The 19,577-nt window shown below is 38.9% G+C and overlaps 1 pseudogene; it reads right to left on the bottom strand.

Annotated features, from left to right (window-relative positions):
- Positions 1 to 1,491: 1,491 nt before the first annotated feature.
- Positions 1,492 to 1,905, bottom strand: LOC147375909 (ATP synthase F(0) complex subunit e, mitochondrial pseudogene; annotated as a pseudogene).
- Positions 1,906 to 19,577: the final 17,672 nt, after the last annotated feature.

Raw genomic sequence — 19,577 nt, forward strand, 5'->3', positions numbered from 1 at the left:
CCCTGATTCACTTTTCTAATGACTAACTTTAGGGTTTATCTCCTGTGCTGGTTACTTTTTAATAGATTCCCAATGGATTCTTTTAATTTAGCTAATGTATAACTTGATCAGGTCCTGAATTGGCATTTACTTAAGAAAGGCTGCCTTGAAAAATAGTGCAAATAATTTGTGCCAGTTAAGCTTGGAAAAGCAGAATCTTAAAAATATTAAGCAAAACGAACTTTAGAAGTGACTTGTCACATACAAATATTTCACACATTGAGATATTTTAAAGCCCATGTTAAAGGGATTCTAGTTCTAGCTCTGCTTTCCTTACATTTCAATCCAAAAGGCATCTTCAGTGTAAGCTCTTGACTGGTCTGTCTCATGTTTTTTCACACATCTCTCCTGAGCTTGGCATTTAGCCTTTTTGCCCCTCCTGTCCTTTATCGTTAAGTTTGCCATCCTCACAAAGCTTCCTTGTATTTGTGTTCCTACACAAGTTTGTATGTCCGTTGATGACCCGTTCCTGCCCTATACAGTATATATTGAGAGAGAGAGAGAGCAATATAGAATCTCCCCACCACCTCCTAGTGGGGCACTCTAAAAGGTTTCCAGGCATGAGAGTGAGATAACCATTTCTGCACGGTGGTGTAATATCTAGCCTGTCTGGGGCCAGAGAGAGCAATGTGAGAAAGTATAAAAACAGGTATGGTAGCATAGATGTGCAAGAAATAGTTGAGTGTTTAAATGACATACTGCTATTTCACAGATTTGCAATATTTTTTATTCTACCAGTAAGGAAATTGAATAGACCAGGCATTAGTATTTTCATCGTTAACTTTGTAACACAGCAGAAAGAAGTATCTAACAGTTTGTAACGCAACAATAAAGTAAGAAAACCCCAAAGCAGTCTTTCAGAGCTCATCATCAGGTGATCATCTCTTCCTCAACTTCTCTCACATCTCCCTGGAACAATAATACAATAAAATATTTGCATTTCATTGGCATTTGTATACCAACCTCTATTTTCTCTCCGCTCATCTTCCTGAGCCTGTCAGTCTGGTCAGGTGCCATTCCCATACACTGCCATAGTACTCCGTTCTTACGTCTCTCCTAGAATGTATGACACCGTTTTCAAGTTTACATTCCCTTATTTACAACTCCAAAATCCAAAAAGCTCTGAAAGCCAAAAGTTTATTTTAAAACTGGTGCCAAAACATATTAACAGCAAAATCTGATGTGAACAGACATGAGGCTATTGTAATGTTGTTCTATTAGGGAAATGTTGCTGTATTTGTTTATTGGGAGGCTGTCCCAGGCTCCAGCAGAAGCCATTTCTGGTTATATGTAAGTATTGTCTTACCTTCCTAAAAAATCCACAAATAGTGTTGTTTCTGAGACACTTGTGGCCCAAATTCTTTGGATAAAGACACACAGAGCTGCATGTTGCCTGATTGCTAGTCTGTGTCCCCTACCAGAGGGTGAGGTCTCTGGCGTCAGCTCTGATTGCTTACACCTGCCTGGCATGTTAGTGGGTCTCAACAAATGTTGAACGAATGATTAAGCAAATATTCACTATTGATTTAGCATATTTAAATGTATCAACTTTCTCTGTTATATTTTATTTATCTATTTACATATTCATTCATCCACTCTCATTCACAGAGGACAGAAAGCTTTATTCATTCACACTGCTCCAGAGAAAGGCAGGATCACTTTAATATGCAGTCCTCTTGGGTTTCTGCCAATTCTCTCTGAATGCGTTTCAGCTCACCCTGCTTCTCTTTCTCCTCAGCTGCTACCCTCTCCTCTCCTGCCCAGTGTTTCAGGTAATTGTAGACTTGGCTTCATAGGTCAAGCCCAGGAACAGAGCAGAGTAGTGGCCGAGCTTGATGAGGGAGAGACATGCGTGGGCAGCACCATCTTGTCTGTGCTCAGTTCTTATTTTTTTAAAGTTACTATTTCGAGAAAGAAGAGTGAGAACTACTAACAGTCCTTTTTGAAAATTTCTTTTTCTAACTGAAAACAAATATTTGGCCAGATTCAAAAATCTGCAACAGAACCAAGAATAATATCATGTTTCCGAGTTTTTAGATTTGTGTTTTATTACCTAGATAAGACTAATGTTACGAATACCAGTGACGCAAAGGTCAAAGGAAACAACTTTCTTTAAAATGTTATGGCAATCTTACTAGTTAGAAAGTTGAAAAAAACGATCATACTGTCGGCAAGGATATAATGAAATAGACATTGTCAAACAATGCTAGCAAGAGTATGGGTTGTTAGAGCCTGTCTAGAAAGCACTTTACAATAAAAATCAAGAAGGCTAAGTTTACATCAGGGCTTCCCTGGTGGTTCAATGATAATGAATCTGCCTGCCAATGCAGGAGATCTGGGTTCGATCCCTGGTCCAGGAAGATCCCACATGCTGCAGAGCAACTAAACCCAGGTGCCACAACTATTGAGCCTGTGCTCTAGAGCCCGAGAGCCTTAATTATTGAGCCCACGTGCTGCAACTACTGAAGTCTGCATGCCTGGAGACTGTGCTCCGCAACGTGAGAAGGCATCTCAGTGAGGGGCCTGCATATTACAACAAAAAGTAGTCCCTGCTCATCGCTGCAACTAGAGAAAACCCTACGTAGCAAGGAAGACCCAGCACAGCCAAAAAAGGAAGTTTATATCCACAGTAGAATGAAAGATAATATTTAGCACATATTATTTAAGAAATTTTGTGTTCTTAAGGTGTGTCGGATATGTTATTTCTTTAGGAGGTTTCAAAATGTGTTTCTTTTTCTGAAAGCAGCCAATATTGAGTTTTATAAGGTTTGCTTTATTAATATTTTTTATATGAAAAGCTTTTAAGACTTTGTTTTGTTTAAACATTCTTTTAGAAAGTTACAGTTCCTATTGCATCTTGTCTTAACACATTGTGTAAGTATGTGATGGGATAGTTTATAAAGGTCTCATAGATAATATGCTTTGTTGGTTTTGGCTAATAATTATATTAATACAGTACATACTAATTTTTGAACAGCTTATCAAAACAGTGTGGACAATGCATAGTAAACTCCACATTATATTAAACAAAGTACATATAGAAAAACAGAAGGCACTCTATGTACACTAAATATGAAGGGTTTTAATATGGAAATTAGAGGCGTTCACAATCATTGGAAGGATTGAGAAAGATCAGGGAAATTGGTCCAGTTGGTGGTTGGCTTTGAGAAAACTTTCTTGGAAGATTTTGTGTCTCTCAAGAGTTTCCTGGAAGCTCCCACAAGCTATGTAAGCTTGGAGCACCAAATCAAGTAATTCGCCAGCAAGCACCATTAGCTATCTCAGTTGTCTATGGGACCAAAGAAGGTAATTTGCAGGAACTCATCCAGAAGCTACTGTGAAATTCATGTCCACTGTCAGCCCACACATCTATCTGTCATTGCCCTTGGAGAGTAATAGCTTCTGTTCCTCGCCATTCCGATGTCATATAAGTACCTGTAGCTGGCAGACTCTAACCAGAACCATCTAGAAAGGGGAATTCTGGGAGCAATGCTTCTCAGTTTCTCCTCTGAGATTCACAGATCACAAGGGAAAGTATGATGCCAAATAGACAGGTCATGTTTGTTTTGGTGTTGATGACTACTGCATGATTATTTTTTTTACTAACTTTTTATGTTGTCTGTATTGGTTCAGTCAAATTCACTGTTACTACTTGACTGAGACCCAGAAATCTCTCAGCAAGCAAGTAAGCAAAAGTACAATTGAATTCATCCTTTACTGCTTGATTTTTTTCAGTATTCAAATGTTTTATTATAGTTGGTTTTTTAAAATCAATATACTAACTATGAAAATACAGTTCATTTGATTAATATATCTCTTAGGTAGAGTGAGTATAAAATTTATTATTTAAACTAGGAAACTTTTAATACTGAAAGGAAATTTCCATTAACAATTATACTGGGACAACAAGCATAAACCTGGGTTGTCAAGGACAAATGCAGAGATCTGGTCACTTTTTTTTTTTTTTAATTGAAGTATACTTTATTCACAATATTAGTTTCATGTATACAAAATAATGATTCAAAATTTATATGGGTTATATTCTATTTAAAGTTGTTATAAAATATTGACTATATTCCCAATACAACATACAATTAAATTTATCTTTGACCCATCATCCTGCCTATTCAAGATTATTACTACTTGATTCTTTGTTCCAAAAAGCTGAGGCTCAAGAAGCTGAAACAACATATTTAATATTACCATTAATCTTCTTATGTAAGATGAAATACAAATAAGAAAGCAAGATTTTCACTGATATATTTTCTAGAAGGAATTTTTCTATCCAAGACTTGTACTTGGAAAAGAATCTCAAATATTCTTCATTGTCAACTGTAGAAAAGACAATTTTTGGCAAGGTTTTAATGTAAATTTGCAACCTCCATGTACTGAATCTCAAATTTAGTAACATAAAATTTTTTTAATGTATTTTGAATACTTAGTGTTTTTCTAATTCTTTCAACTTTATACATGTTTTATTTTGGCTTAAAGATAACATATACATTGTACATGAGTTTGTAGCTTTTTCTATATTTTGAGGAAATTTTGAAAGACTAAAATTCTGCTTTATAAAACAAACTCTCAAGATATGAATAATACAAAAGAGGGCCTTTCCATAAAATACTCATGGCCTAAACTGAATAAAATGACAAAAATTTCATTAAAATTGGAATGTCAGTGCACAAATACTATTAAAATGATTAGAATTATGATATAATAGAACATCTATAATTCTACTTTGCATTATAATTTGTAATTTTGTAAATATTTTTGGCTTAAAAAAGGGATAATATTGTTTTTTTATATTATCTAAGTCACTCTCTCCTGATATTCAATTTATTGAATATATTATCTTTTTATTTCACCTGATAAATTTTATCTGATGTCAATTAAAAAGTTTATTTTTATCCATTTACAAGTTATTAGTAATTGTGTATAAAAATAAGTTTTCCCAATCATCATTAATTATTCCAGCATTTTACTCCTGAAACAATAAATATCCATTTGTATTTCAAATAACATTGAAGTAGATATTAACCAGTGAGGCAGAAAGCTGGAGTGAATGGAATGGACTAAAGAAATAGGCTTAAATAAAAGAGATATTGGCTATAACTCTATTGCCATTATTTAAACAAGAGTTAGTGAGATCCTCAACTAGGAAAGAGACCAAAGAAACAGAAAGAAGTGACAACTGCAAAATGTAACAGGGAGGGTTATGGTTGGATGGCATCACTGACGGGATGGACTTGAGTTTGAGTAGGCACCGGGAGTTGGTGACGGACGGGGGAGCCTGGTGTGCTGCAGTCCATGGGGTCGCAGAATTGGAGACGACTGAGCGACTGAAATGAACTGAACAGGGAGGGAGAATGGACAGGTTTTGGTAACTGGCTGAATATAAGGGCAAGAGAGATGATCATTTTATTTATTTAAGATTTTTTTCTTTATGTAGACCTTTTTTTTTTTTAAAGTTATTGGCTTATTTAATAGGCTGTGTAGGGTTTTAGTTGTGACACACAGGATCTTTAGCTGCAGTGCACAGACTTTCTAGCTGTGGCTTAGTTGCTTCATTGCATATAAAAGGGATCTTAGTCCCTTATCATGGATTGAACCCATGTCCCCTGCATTGCAAGGTAAATTCTTAACCACTGGACCACCAGGGAAGTCCCAACATGGACCATTTTTAAAGTCTTTATTGAATATTGTTGCAATATTTCTTCTGTTTTATGCTTTCGTTTGGAACCAGTCTGTTGTTCCATGTCCAGTTCTAACTGTTGCTTCCTGACCTGCATACAAATTTCTCAAGAGGTAGATCAGGTGGTCTGGTATTCCCATCTCTTTCAGAATTTTCCACAGTTTATTGTGATCCACACAGTCAAAGGCTTTGGCATAGTCAATAAAGCAGAAATAGATGTTTTTCTGGAACTCTCTTGCTTTTTCCATGGTCTAGCGGATGTTGGCAATTTGATCTCTGGTTCCTCTGCGTTTTCTAAAACCAGCTTGAACATCAGGAAGTTCACGGTTCACATATTGCTGAAGCCTGGCTTGGAGAATTTTGAGCATTACTTTACTAGCATGTGAGATGAGTGCAATTGTGTGGTAGTTTGAGCGTTCTTTGGCATTGCCTTTCTTTGGAAGGAGTTCGTCAAGGCTGTATATTGTCACCCTGTTTATTTAACTTATATGCAGAGTACATCATGAGAAACGCTGGGCTGGAAGAAACACAAGCTGGAATCAAGATTGCCGGGAGAAATATCAATCACCTCAGATATGCAGATGACACCACCCTTATGGCAGAAAGTGAAGAGGAACTCAAAAGCCTCTTGATGAAAGTGAAAGTGGAGAGTGAAAAAGTTGGCTTAAAGCTCAACATTCAGGAAACGAAGATCATGGCATCTGGTCCCATCACTTCATGGGAAATAGATGGGGAAACAGTGGAAACAGTGTCAGACTTTATTTTTCTGGGCTCCAAAATCACTACAGATGGTGACTGCAGCCACGAAATTAAAAGATGCTTACTCCTTGGAAGGAAAGTTATGACCAACCTAGATAGCATATTCAAAAGCAGAGACATTACTTTGCCAACAAAGGTTCGTCTAGTCAAGGCTATGGTTTTTCCAGTGGTCATGTATGGATGTGAGAGTTGGACTGTGAAGAAGGCTGAGCACCGAAGAATTGATGCTTTTGAACTGTGGTGTTGGAGAAGACTCTTGAGAGTCCCTTGGACTGCAAGGAGATCCAACCAGTCCATTCTGAAGGAGATCAGCCCTGGGATTTCTTTGGAAGGAATGATGCTAAAGCTGAAACTCCAGTACTTTGGCCACCTCATGTGAAGAGTTGACCCATTGGAAAAGACTCTGATGCTGGGAGGGATTAGGGGCAAGAGGAGAAGGGGACGACAGAGGATGAGATGGCTGGATGGCATCGCTGACTCGATGGCCGTGAGTCTGGGTGAACTCCGGGAGTTGGTGATGGACAGGGAGGCCTGGCGTGCTGCGATTCATGGGTCGCAAAGAGTCGGACACGACTGAGCGGCTGATCTGATCTGATGCTTTCGTTTTTGGTCAGTTAGCATGTGGAATTAACTACCTGACCAGTGATTGAACCCACACCTCCTGCTTGGGAAGGTGAACCTTTAACCACTGGACCACCAGGGAAGTTTCAGATATTTTAGGTAGAAGATAATATGGGGTTCTGGATTTTGTGACTGGGAAGTATTCTGTGACCTTTAAGAGTAAGGGGCTTCCCAGGCAGAGCTAGTGGTAAAAAATCCGCCTGCCAATTCAAGAGACATAAGAGACGTGGGTTTGATCCCTGGGTCAGGAAGATCCCCTAGAGAAAGCAATGGCAACCCACTCCAGTATTCTTGCCTGGAGAATCCCATGGACAGAGAAGCCTGACAGGCTATGGTCCATAGGTTTGCAAAGAGACGGATGCAGCTGAAGTGACTTAGCATGCATATGTTTAAGAGCACAGGGTTCCATAGAGGAATAAGAATAGAAACTAAATTTAAAAGCATTAAAGAATGAATGAGAGATAAGAAAATAGAGTATTTTTTTTTAAAAGAATATATAACCCAGCCACTTAAAGACATGGAATTCTCTTAAATGAATATTACTAAGTGACAGAAGCAAATTTGAAAAAGTTACATACTATATATCATTCCAACTATGTGATATTCTGGAAAAGGCAAAATTATGGAGATGGTAAAAAGATCAGTTGTTTCCAATAGTCAGAGGGGAGACAGGAATCTATAGGTGGAGTGCAAAGAATTTTTAGGGCAATGTATGATACGTATCTGGTATGATACTTTAATAATAAACATATGTCATTATATACTTGCCCAAACTCATAGAATGTAAAACATCGAGTGATTGTAATGTAAACTATGGATTTAAGTGATAATGGTGTGTCCGTGCAGGCTCATCCATTGTAACAGATGTACCACTGTGATGTGAGATGTTGACTAGAGAAGAGTTCTATGCATATGTGGGAGCAAGGGGCACATGGGTATGCTCTGTACTTGCCACTCAGTTTTCCTGTGAACCTAAAACTGCTCTAAAAAATAAAGTTTATTTTTTGAAATGAATATATAACCACTTTCATTAATATAAGCTTCTGGATTCTATTCATGTATATAACTCTTATTGTACTATTACAGTCCTTACAACTTTCAACAAAATATTGCAATTTATTTTTGGCCCCAATGAAGTAAATGTTGGTCTCTCAGTTGTGTCCAACTCTTTGAGAGCCTGTGGACTGTAGCCTGCCAGGCTCCTTTGTCCATGGAATTCTGTAGACAAGAATACTGGAGAATTTTCCAACCCAAGGATCAAACCCAGGTCTTCAGCATTGTGGGAAGATTCTTTACCATCTGAGCTACCAGGGAAGCCAAATATATGATAGATATGTCAAATTTATTACATTTCAGAAGGACAGAGTGGTGCTGAGTTTTATACTAAGTATTATAAATGAATAAAGAAGTATTAGATCTGTCTTTAAGTGTTTATTACATGTTCCAGTTATCTTATTGCTGTGTTAATAAACCACCCCAAAATCTGGTAGGTTAAAATAATAATTATTATATTTCACTTTTCTGGTTGTTAACAGTGCTGGGCACTTCTCAGCTTCGATCCTTTAGAGAGTTGCAGTCAGTTGACAGCTGAGGTTGGAATCCCATGAAAGCTCCTTTACTCATGTCTCATTGCTTGGCTGAGATATCTACAACAGCTGGTGACTGGTGGATCCTTTCTCTCTGTCTTTTCCCCATGTGGCCACTCTCAAGTCTGGCTTGGGCTTCGCACCACATGACAATTTAAGGAGCAAGCATTCCAAGAGACCCAAGCAAAAGCTTGAAGTCCTGGGAGCTAGACGTTGGAAGTCATGCAGCATTCAGTTCAGTTCAGTAGCTCAGTCATGTCTGACTCTTTGCGACCCCATGAATCGCAGCACGCCAGGCCTCCCTGTCCATCACCAACTCCCGAAGTTCACTCAGACTCACGTCCATCGAGTCAGTGATGCCATCCAGCCATCTCATCCTCTGTCGTCCCCTTCTCCTCCTGCCCCCAATCCCTCCCAGTATCAGGGTCTTTTCCAGTGAGTCAACTCTTCGTAGGAGGTGGCCAAAGTATTGGAATTTCAGCTTTAGCATCAGTCCTTCCAATGAACACCCAGGACTAATCTCCTTTAGGATGGACTGGTTGGACCTCCTTGCAGTCCAAGGGACTCTCAAGAGTCTTCTCCAACACCACAGTTCAAAAGCATCAATTCTTCGGTGCTCAGCTTTCTTCACAGTCCAACTCTCACATCCATATATGACCACTGGAAAAACCATAGCCTTGACTAGATGGACCTTACTTTCACTGTATTTAATAGGCAAAACTGTTATAAACCAGTACAGATTCAATGGAGTAGATACAGAGAAGGAAGAAATTGATGGTTGCCAACTTGGAAACAAGCTACAGCAATTTATCTAGGGGATGTTTATAAATACACACATACATGAAAAAATTTAAGAATGATTAAAATGAATGTTCACATATAAAATAATATGAAAAGATAAGACTTTTATTTCTTGAGAAATAAGATTAAGGCCTAGAGGTCCTCCCAAAGACATTGCATTTTTCTAGCAAGGTTTCTCAAGAGACTGAGGACCTAATGCCTGCACTGCTCTTTGAGACTCCTAATCAAGCTAGTGATGCAAAATTATGTGGCCTCCAGATAATTAGTCTAGAGCATCTCTGAAATCACAAAGTTCAGAATATAAGTTCCAGATTATTTTTGGCCAAGATATCCTCTGTCTTATATTCTCAAGGCTGCCTGTTTTTCTGACTCTCTCCTACTCCATTGGCCCCTAAAGTCCACTGTTCTCTACACTTCCAGCAGCATAATGGCAAATCTGCTATTTAATTCTGAATCTGTAGTTAATTATCATTTCAGCAAGTTTGAAACATTTTAACACCTAATGGCCAGGAAAAATCTTGTTTTCTTTTATTTCCTGTGTGTGTTAGTCACTTAGTCGTGTCCAGCTCTTTGCGATCCCATGGACTGTAGCCTGCCAGGCTCCTCTGTCCATGGAATTCTCCAGACAAGAATACTGGTGTGGGTTGCCATTTCCTTCTCCATTTATTTCCTTTATTTAGTTAATTTTCTTTTCATGTCTTTTCTTCTTTTATTACGTTTTGGTAAGATTTCTTATGTCTTTTATTTTTATTATTTCTCTTTTGAACTCTCCTTTGAAATGACATTTATAAGCAAGGTTAAATATATGTTGTTACTTTAATTTGATAAAACATATAATCAACCTCTGCCTTAGAAAGTATTTTGAATACCTTATAAACTTTGCCTTTGCTGCACACACAGGCAGAATGGAGTGATATTTTAAGATTTCCTGTGACTAGAAAGGTATGGAAAGTTTGACTGATTTATATTGTGTTCTGACTTCCTGAGGCAGTTTTCCTAATGCTATTCCATTTAACTCATATCCTAAAACAAAGCTTGTTAGCTTTTTTTTTTTTAATCAAAATTTAATCTAGAACTGAGTGTTTCAGTTTTGTTCTTTGTCTCTTAAGCTTAATTTCCATGGAGTTTTATAGTAGTAGCAATTTTACAATATTTCTCCTGTTGGTGGGATGATTCTCAAAGCATTTGAGAAAAGGAATTCCCAGTTTAATTTTCAAAATTACTTTTAAAAATAACTTGATTATTTAGCATATAGTTGTTGTTCTATAATCGCTTTTATTTCTGTACCACAAAATTTAAGATTTTATCTGTTTTCTACTTTGCATGTGAGAATCACATTCTTTGCAATAACAATGTTTGTTCTTTGGGGCAGGAATTTTATAGTTTTACAGGTTTTTTTTTTAATATCCCTAAATCCTGTACCATAATGTTCAACTGTTTGTAGAGACTTCTTGATATATCAATGTTTGTTGTATTCTTTCAGTTTAATTCTATAACTAAGCTTCACTCTCCTTAATCACAATCTATAGAAACAAAATAGACTTTCCTAAGGCTTAATTTTGTCTTAAAGAGCATTACTGGTTATTTGTACATCAGATCAGATCAGATCAGATCAGTTGCTCAGCTGTGTCCGACTCTTTGTGACCCCATGAATCGCAGCACGCCAGGCCTCCCTTGTCCATCACCAACTCCCGGAGTTCACTCAAACTCACGTCCATCGAGTCAGTGATGCCATCCAGCCATCTCATCCTCTGTCGTCCCCTTCTCCTCTTGCCCCCAATCCCTCCCAGCATCAGAGGCTTTTCCAATGAGTCAACTCTTCGCATGAGGTGGCCAAAGTATTGGAGTTTCAGCTTTAGCATCATTCCTTCCAAAGAAATCCCAGGGCTGATCTCCTTCAGAATGGACTGGTTGGATCACCTTGCAGTCCAAGGGACTCTCAAGAGTCTTCTCCAACACCACACTTCAAAAGCATCAATTCTTCGGTGCTCAGCCTTCTTCACAGTCCAACTCTCACATCCATACATGACCACTGGAAAAACCATAGCCTTGACTAGACGAACCTTTGTTGGCAAAGTAATGTCTCTGCTTTTGAATATGCTATCTAGGTTGGTCATAACTTTCCTTCCAAGGAGTAAGCGTCTTTTAATTCCATGGCTGCAGTCACCATCTGTAGTGATTTTGGAGCCCAGAAAAATAAAGTCTGACACTGTTTCCACTGTTTCCCCATTTATTTCCCATGAAGTGGTGGGACCGGATGCCATGATCTTCGTTTTCTGAATGTTGAGCTTTAAGCCAACTTTTTCACTCTCCACTTTCACTTTCATCAAGAGGCTTTTGAGTTCCTCTTCACTTTCTGCCATAAGGGTGGTGTCATCTGCATATCTGAGGTGATTGATATTTCTCCCGGCAATCTTGATTCCAGCTTGTGTTTCTTCCAGTCCAGCTTTTCTCATGATGTATTCTGCATATAAGTTGAATAAACAGGGTGACAATATACAGCCTTGACGTACTCCTTTTCCTATTTGGAACCAGTCTGTTGTTCCATGTCCAGTTCTAACTGTTGCTTCCTGACCTGCATACAAATTTCTCAAGAGGCAGATCAGGTGGTCTGGTATTCCCATCTCTTTCAGAATTTTCCACAGTTCATTGTGATCCACACAGTCAAAGGCTTTGGCATAGTCAATAAAGCAGAAATAGATGTTTTTCTGGAACTCTCTTGCTTTTTCCATGATCCAGTGGATGTTGCCAATTGGATCTCTGGTTCCTCTGCCTTTTCTAAAACCAGCTTGAACATCAGGAAGTTCGCGGTTCACATATTGCTGAAGCCTGGCCTGGAGAATTTTGAGCATTACTTTATTAGTGTGTGAGATGAGTGCAATTGTGTGGTAGTTTGAGCATTCTTTGGCATTGCCTTTCTTTGGGATTGGAATGAAAACTGACCTTTTCCAATCCTGTGGCCACTGCTGAGTTTTCCCAATTTGCTGGCATATTGAGTGCAGTACGGTCTTTCTAATTTGAATCTTTCCCCTAATAACTAAAACAGAAATGAGATCATTTAGTCTTTCTGGAAAGATCTCTCTGTCATCCCTTTTTTCCTGTCTCTTTATTCATACAGTGTGGAGGTTCTGACTCTGGAACCAGACTGCTTGGGTTCAAATCCTAGTTGTACCACTTACTAACTGTATATTCTTGGGGAAAACTTTCTATGTCTCAGTTTCCTCAATTTCAAAAGGGGCTCACAATAGTAATAACCGCTTAATAAGGTTGTTGGACTTCCATTGTGGCTCAGATTTAAAGGATTCGCCTTCAATGTGGGAGATTTAGGTTCTATTTCTGGGTTGGGAAGATCCCATGGAGGAGGGCACAACAACCCACTCCAGTATTCTTGACTGGAGAATCCCCGAGGACAGAGGAGCCTGACGGGCTGCAGTCCATGGAGTTGCAAAGAGTCGAACATGACTGAGTGACTAAGCAAGTGCGTGCACACACACACACACAATATTTGTGTTGTGGGGATTAAATGAACTTGCTCATGAAAGCAATAGAACAAATTTTAGAATATGGTTGCTGCTGCTAAGTCACTTCAGTCATGTCCGACTCTGTGTGACCCCATAGACGTCAGCCCACGAGGCTCCCCCGTCCCTGGGATTCTCCAGGCAAGAACACTGGAGTGGGTTACCATTTCCTTCTCCAATGCAGGAAAAGTGAAAAGTGAAAGTGAAGTCGCTCAGTCGTGTCTGACTCTTTGCGATCCCATGGACTGCAGCCCACTAGGCTCCTCTGCCCATGGGATTTTCCAGGCAAGAGTACCGGAGTGGGTTGCCATTGCCTTCTCCATTTAGAACATGGTAATTATGCAATAAATGTTAGCTGTTGGTATTGTTTATTTAGATTTAATAGCTTTCATGTGTGCTAAGTTGTTTCAGTCCTGTCCGATTCTTAGCGACCCTATGGACAGTAGCCTGCCAGGCTCCTCTGTCCATGGGATACTCCAGACAAGAATATGGAAATGGGTTGCCATGCCCTCTTCCAGGGGATCTTCCCAACCCAGGGATCAAACCAGTGTCTCTCATGTCTACTGCACTGGCCAGTGGGTTCTTTACCACTATCACCAGCTGCTGCTGCTACTGCTGCTGCTGCTGCTAAGTCGCTTCAGTCGTGTCTGACTCCGCGACCCCATAGACGGCAGCCCACCAGGCTCCCCCGTCCCTGGGATTCTCCAGGCAAGAACACTGGAGTGGGTTGCCATTTCCTTCTCCAATGCATGAAAGTGAAAAGTGAAAGGGAAGTCGCTCAGTCGTGTCCTACTCTTAGCGACCCCATGGACTACAGCCTACCAGGCTCCTCCATCCATGGGATTTTCCAGGCAAGAGTACTGGAGTGGGGTGCCATTGCCTTCTCCTATCACCAGCTGGGACAACCTTAATAGTTTTCATTCTTTGCCAACTGTATCTTCTTTTAAAAAAAAAATTATTTATTTTTAATTGAAAGATAATTGTTTTACATAATTTTGTTGTTTTCTGTCAAGCATCCACAGAATCAGCCATAGGTATACATATGTCCCCTCCCTCTTGAACCTCCCTCCCATCTCCCTCCCCATCAGATCCCTATAGTTCCATGAATCATACAGCAAATTCCCATTGGCTATCTATTTTACATATGGTATTGTAAGTTTCCATCCATCTCTCCTCCATCCATCTCATCCTCTCCCTCTTTCCCTCCTGCCGAGTCCATAAGTCTGTTCTCTATGTCTATTTCTCCTTTGCTGCCCTGCAAATAAATTAATCAGTGCCATCTTTCTAGATTCCATATATATGTTAGTATATGATATTTATCTTTCTCCTTCTGACTTACTTCACTCTGTATAATAGGCTCTAGGTTTGTTCACCTCATTAGAACTGAGTTAAATGCTTCCTTTTATGGCTGAGTATGTACCATAGCTTCTTTACCCATTCATCTGTTGATAGATATCTAGGTTGCTTCCATGTTCTAGCTATTGTAAATAGTGCTGCAATGAACATTGGGGTACATGTGTCTTTCAGTTTTGGTTTCTTCTGAGTATATGCCTGGTAGTGAGATTGTTGGGTCCTATGGTGGTTTTATTCCTATATTTTTAAGGAATTTCCATACCATCTTCCATACTGGCTGTATCAATTTACATTCGCACCAGCAATGCAAGAGTTCCCTTTTCTCCACACCCTCTCCAGCATTTATTGTTTGTAGACTTTTTAATGATAGCCATTCTGACTGGTGTGAGGTGATATCTCATTGTAGTTTTGATTTGCATTTCTCTAATAATGAGCAATATCGAGCATCTTTTCATGTGTTTGTTAGCCATCTGTATGTCTTCTTTGGAGAAATGTCTGTTTAGATCTTCTTAATGGTTTTACTAAATGCCTACTGAAGCAATCACATTTTGAAAATCACATAAGTAGGTAGCTTTCATCAATGAGCTTGTTTCTAAACTGATTTCTGGAGATAAAAAAGAAGCCCACGAGGAAGTGGGGGTGGGAGGTGGTGGGAGGGGAGGAAAATTTTGTTTTTCAGTACCAGCATTTAATCCTTTCATCTTTCTTCAATAAAACTCTATGGACTACATGTTTGTATTCTGTTATACATTGAAGCGTAATCCCCTAGGCTGGAGGAGGGTAGGATAACCCACTCCAGTATTCTTGCCTGAAGAATCCCCATGGACAGAGGAGCCTGGCGGGCTACAGTCATGGGGTTGCAAAGAGTCAGACACAACTGAGCAGCTAAGCACAGCATAGCACAATCCCTTAGGATATGAGGGTGGAGGCCACATGAATGTGATTAGTGATTTCATAAGAAGAGAGGACACATGCCCAAGTGATGCGAGCCTGGAAAAGCCAATGAAACCTCTGAGCAACTGATTTTTGCATGAGTTGAGTCTTGAAAGTTGAATAAAACTTACTAGACAAGAAAAATAGAAAAATCACTCCACAGAAAAGTAAGCACGTGCAAAGGCATAGAGTCATGGGATGGCCTGGAAGTCTGAGGAACTGTGAGAAGTCCAGGCCATCTGAAGCTTAAAACACACCATATGTAAAGAAAGCTTAAGATAGTGGAGATATATTAGGGAGGATTTCTTTTTCCTTGTATATCAAGTCAAAGATGGAGAAGGCAATGGCACCCCACTCCAGTACTCTTGCCTGGAAAATCCCATGGATGGAGGAGCCTGGTAGGCTGCAGTCCATGGGGTCGCTAAAAGTCAGACACGACTGAGTGGCTTCACTTTCACTTTTCACTTTCCTGCATTGGAGAAGGAAATGGCAACCCACTCCAGTGTTCTTGCCTGGAGAATCCCATGGACGGGGGAGCCTGGTAGGCTGCAGTCCATGGGGTCGCACAGAGTCGAACACAACTGAAGCAACTTAGCAGCAGCAGCAAGTCAAAGAGTTTATATATTACTCTGTGAGAGCCGGAGTAAAAATTTTTCCAGTAGTGATTTTTTAACAAAAAGATGACATGACCAGGAAGTAAGATAGTTAGAGTCAGAAGGTAGTAGTAGTAATAATCACTCAGTTGTGTCTGAATCTTGACAACCCCATGGACTGTAGCCCACCAGGCTCCTCTGTCCATGGAATTCTCTAGGTAAGAATACTGGAGTGGGTGGCCCTTCCTTTCTCCAGGGGATCGTCCCAGTTCAGAGACCAAACCCTGGTCTTCTGCACTACAGGCAGATTCTTTACCTTCTGAGACACCAGGATCAGAAAAATGTCAGCTCCAGTACTGTAATAGCCATGTTTCCTAAGATCAATTATTTAATCTCCCTTAATTTCCTCACTTAATCTCCCTTAATTTCCTCACTTAGAAATACTGTAATACATCACTGCTGCATGTTGTATTAGAGATAATATATTTAGATGCTTGACACTGTGTTTGGTGTATAATTGTTTTGAAGGTTCTTCTCCCTTTTTTATGCAGAAAGGAATCTCTGAGGGCAGTGAAGGAGGATACTGTAATAGAATAGGAGTACCGGGACTCGTGAGGGGGCAATGCCACTGACCTCCACGGTACAGCCTTTAGCACAGAATTGGGAGTGGTGAAGAAAGGTGAGATTTTAAAGATCTTTCTCTTCTGAGGTAAACATTTTGTGGCTCTTGGAAGTAGCCCAGTGAGAGAAAGAGAAACTGACAATTAAGATGTTTCGTTTAGGAAGCCTGAGACATCTTCCATATTTTAAGCACCGTTCTAGGTGCTGTGGATGAATAACATATATTTCCTTCCTTGAGGTTTTCCAAAATCTATCAGTGAGACAGATACTTGTATGAATAGACACAGTATAAAGATTTATATTCTAGGTAGGATTTTTGTAACAGCATCATCTTTTATCTATTTTCCAAGTGGGAAGAATAATTTATTTTGGATACTTTACTGAACCAATTTTAAATTATGTGAGCATTTTCAGGTCTCAGAATGTATTCTTACTAATTGTAGTCACCATGTATTCTCAGCACTAAATTTCTCAGATCAGTTTTTTATCCGTTATGTATAATAGCTCAAACAATGCCAGTACAATTTTTTTTTTAAAGTTCAAAATATAATTAGAGGCATCTCATTAAGATTTAAGATAAGCACTTTGAGTCCTTGCGTGCAAGGTCTTGTAATCGCAAATATCAATTCTTTAAATTACATGATTGTCAAGAACTGGAAAGAACCGTTAAGAAGAATAACAAAAATAAAAAAGCTAAAGTATAGTGACACATAAAGAAATGAGACATTTCCAGAAAAGCCATTCATTGTTTTCATTATTAATTTTCTTCCTTTTAGACTGACTAACAAATAGCATTTTCAGTCAAAACTGTACCTTTTAGAACTCCCTGTATGGTGTTGTTTATTTCACCACACCATATGTATCCTGAGCATAATTCTTACTATTAACCCTTTTGAGGCTGCCAGTGGTTTCAGTTTCCTATCTTCTTTTGTCTGGCACCCAGAAAAGTATATCACTTTCTCTAAATTTGTCATCTTTTCTACTATGTTACTGACCCATCTTAATATATCATGTTCTCTTAATCTTTATAGTCAGAATTAAATAAAGAATTCATATTTGGATCTTTGAGCATTCATCAGAACTTCTATTTCTGTTGGAGAGTTTTTAAAGCATGTAATGGAGGAGTTAGAAGAAGAGAGAGATCAGATGATTCATAGTACCCAGGAGAGGAGTTTCCATTAAGAAGAATATAGGGACAGATAACACACAGTAAAAGGAGGAAAGGAGGAAGTGGAGGCCTAGAAATCAATGTCATAAAGGCACAGGAGTAGAGTAGTAAATGTGTGTATTTTAGAAGATGAGAGAATTGGAGGATGCCAGTGGAAGGATGGAGGTAGGGACTGGCAGTCAATTGCCATGGAAATCCATAAAGAAAGCAGGTAGAACAATTGTTTTCTCAAGGAAAAAATTTAACCTCTAAAGGGTCAGATGAGGTTTCTGGTATGAAAGAAAATACTCTGTAAAGATGGATGCTGGTTATATTTAAATAAAAAAGAAAAATTTTGACTTCTAGCTTATTAAGTTCTATGCTTTTGAAGCACATTAGATTACCTAACCTGCTTCTTCATTTATATCTGCCTGAAGAGATTTGGTGTTTTTCTTCTAATTCAAACCAATTCAACAAACATTTATTGAGTGTCTGAATGTGCCATATAGAAAAGATGAAGATCAGCCTCAAGAAGCTTACCTCTTATGAGTAGAAGCAACGTTGGGGGAGGAGGAATTAGAACAAATGTCCAGGTAGGTAGATGGTTTTCGGGTAAAAATGTAAGAGCAGCATGGAAGAAGTGATGTGAGGATTTGTTCAGGACGTGTTTCTGGAGCTGATTAAAGTCAATTCATACTCAAGTGGAAATCTCCTGAGCTAGGAAAAGGCATTTTAGAGGTAGGCAAAAGCACGTTTCTCTCTGCCACTGCCGCTTCCCCCACTAGTACTTCTGAACTACAAGGACTGCTGAGTCATAAATTCCTAGGTTGTGTGAGAAGACAGGAATAGGATTTATTTAGGACTATATTTATATAGACCTAGGATACTCTAACTAATGAGACGATAATGCTCTTCTCCATTATATATATGGTGGTGGTTTAGTTGCTAAGTCGTATCCAGCTCTTGTGACCCTATGGACTCCTCTGTCAGGCTCCTCTGATTCTCCAGGCAAGAATTCTGCAGTGGGTTGTCATTTCCTTCTCCAGGGGATCTTCCCAATCCAGGAATCGAATCTGGGTCTTCTGCATTGCAGGCAGATTCTTTACAGACTAAGCTACGAGGGAAGCCCGTTATATACAATTTCTAATTTTTCCAAGATTGCTGTTTTGGTATATGTTTAAAAGCAAATATATAAAAAAAAAGTCTTTTCCTTTTATTTTTCTCTTTTTTAATGTACGTTAAGAACTTACAGCTAAAAGACAAATAATAATTATCATAATTATAGTTAACTTTTACTGATGCTGTACTGTATTCTAGGAGATTTGATAAATCCTCTATGTAGACTATTTCACTGAATCCTCACAACAACCATTTGGGGAATATACTATTATTGCTCTTATTATTATTATTGATAAATTGAGACTTAGAGAATTTAATTAACTTATCACATGGCTAGGATGTGATTAAGCTAGGACTGCAGGACTGGGCAGTCTGACTATAGAGCTCAAACAAAGTCTTTGTCTTGACATCATGAGGCAGAAAATCTTTTGCGTATGTCAAGACAGATGTGTCGGTAAGGGCCCTTGCTCCTTGCAGTGCTCTTTAAACCTTGGACTCATTCATTTATTCAGTCAATATTTATTGAGTACCTATTATGTGCCAACACTGTGGTAGGCATTGAGGATCAGAAGTGAATACTACAGAAGTTATCTCTGTCTTCATGGAGTTACCACTGTAAAGAAGAAAATGGAAACGAGTGACTGATCATAATCAAGTATAATAAGAATTGCAAGAAGGAACTACAGTAATGGTGCGTTTGGCAGAAGCCTATCATATTTGGGAATTTGAGAACTGCTCTCTGAAGAAATGAGAATTACACTGAGATCTGGTGCATGGAAGAACAGAAAAAAATTA

This window comes from Bos grunniens, chromosome 3 (genome assembly GCF_055505025.1).
Source record: "Bos grunniens cultivar Pamir isolate PY7600 chromosome 3, Bosgru_T2T1.0, whole genome shotgun sequence".
NCBI lineage: Eukaryota > Metazoa > Chordata > Mammalia > Artiodactyla > Bovidae > Bos > Bos grunniens.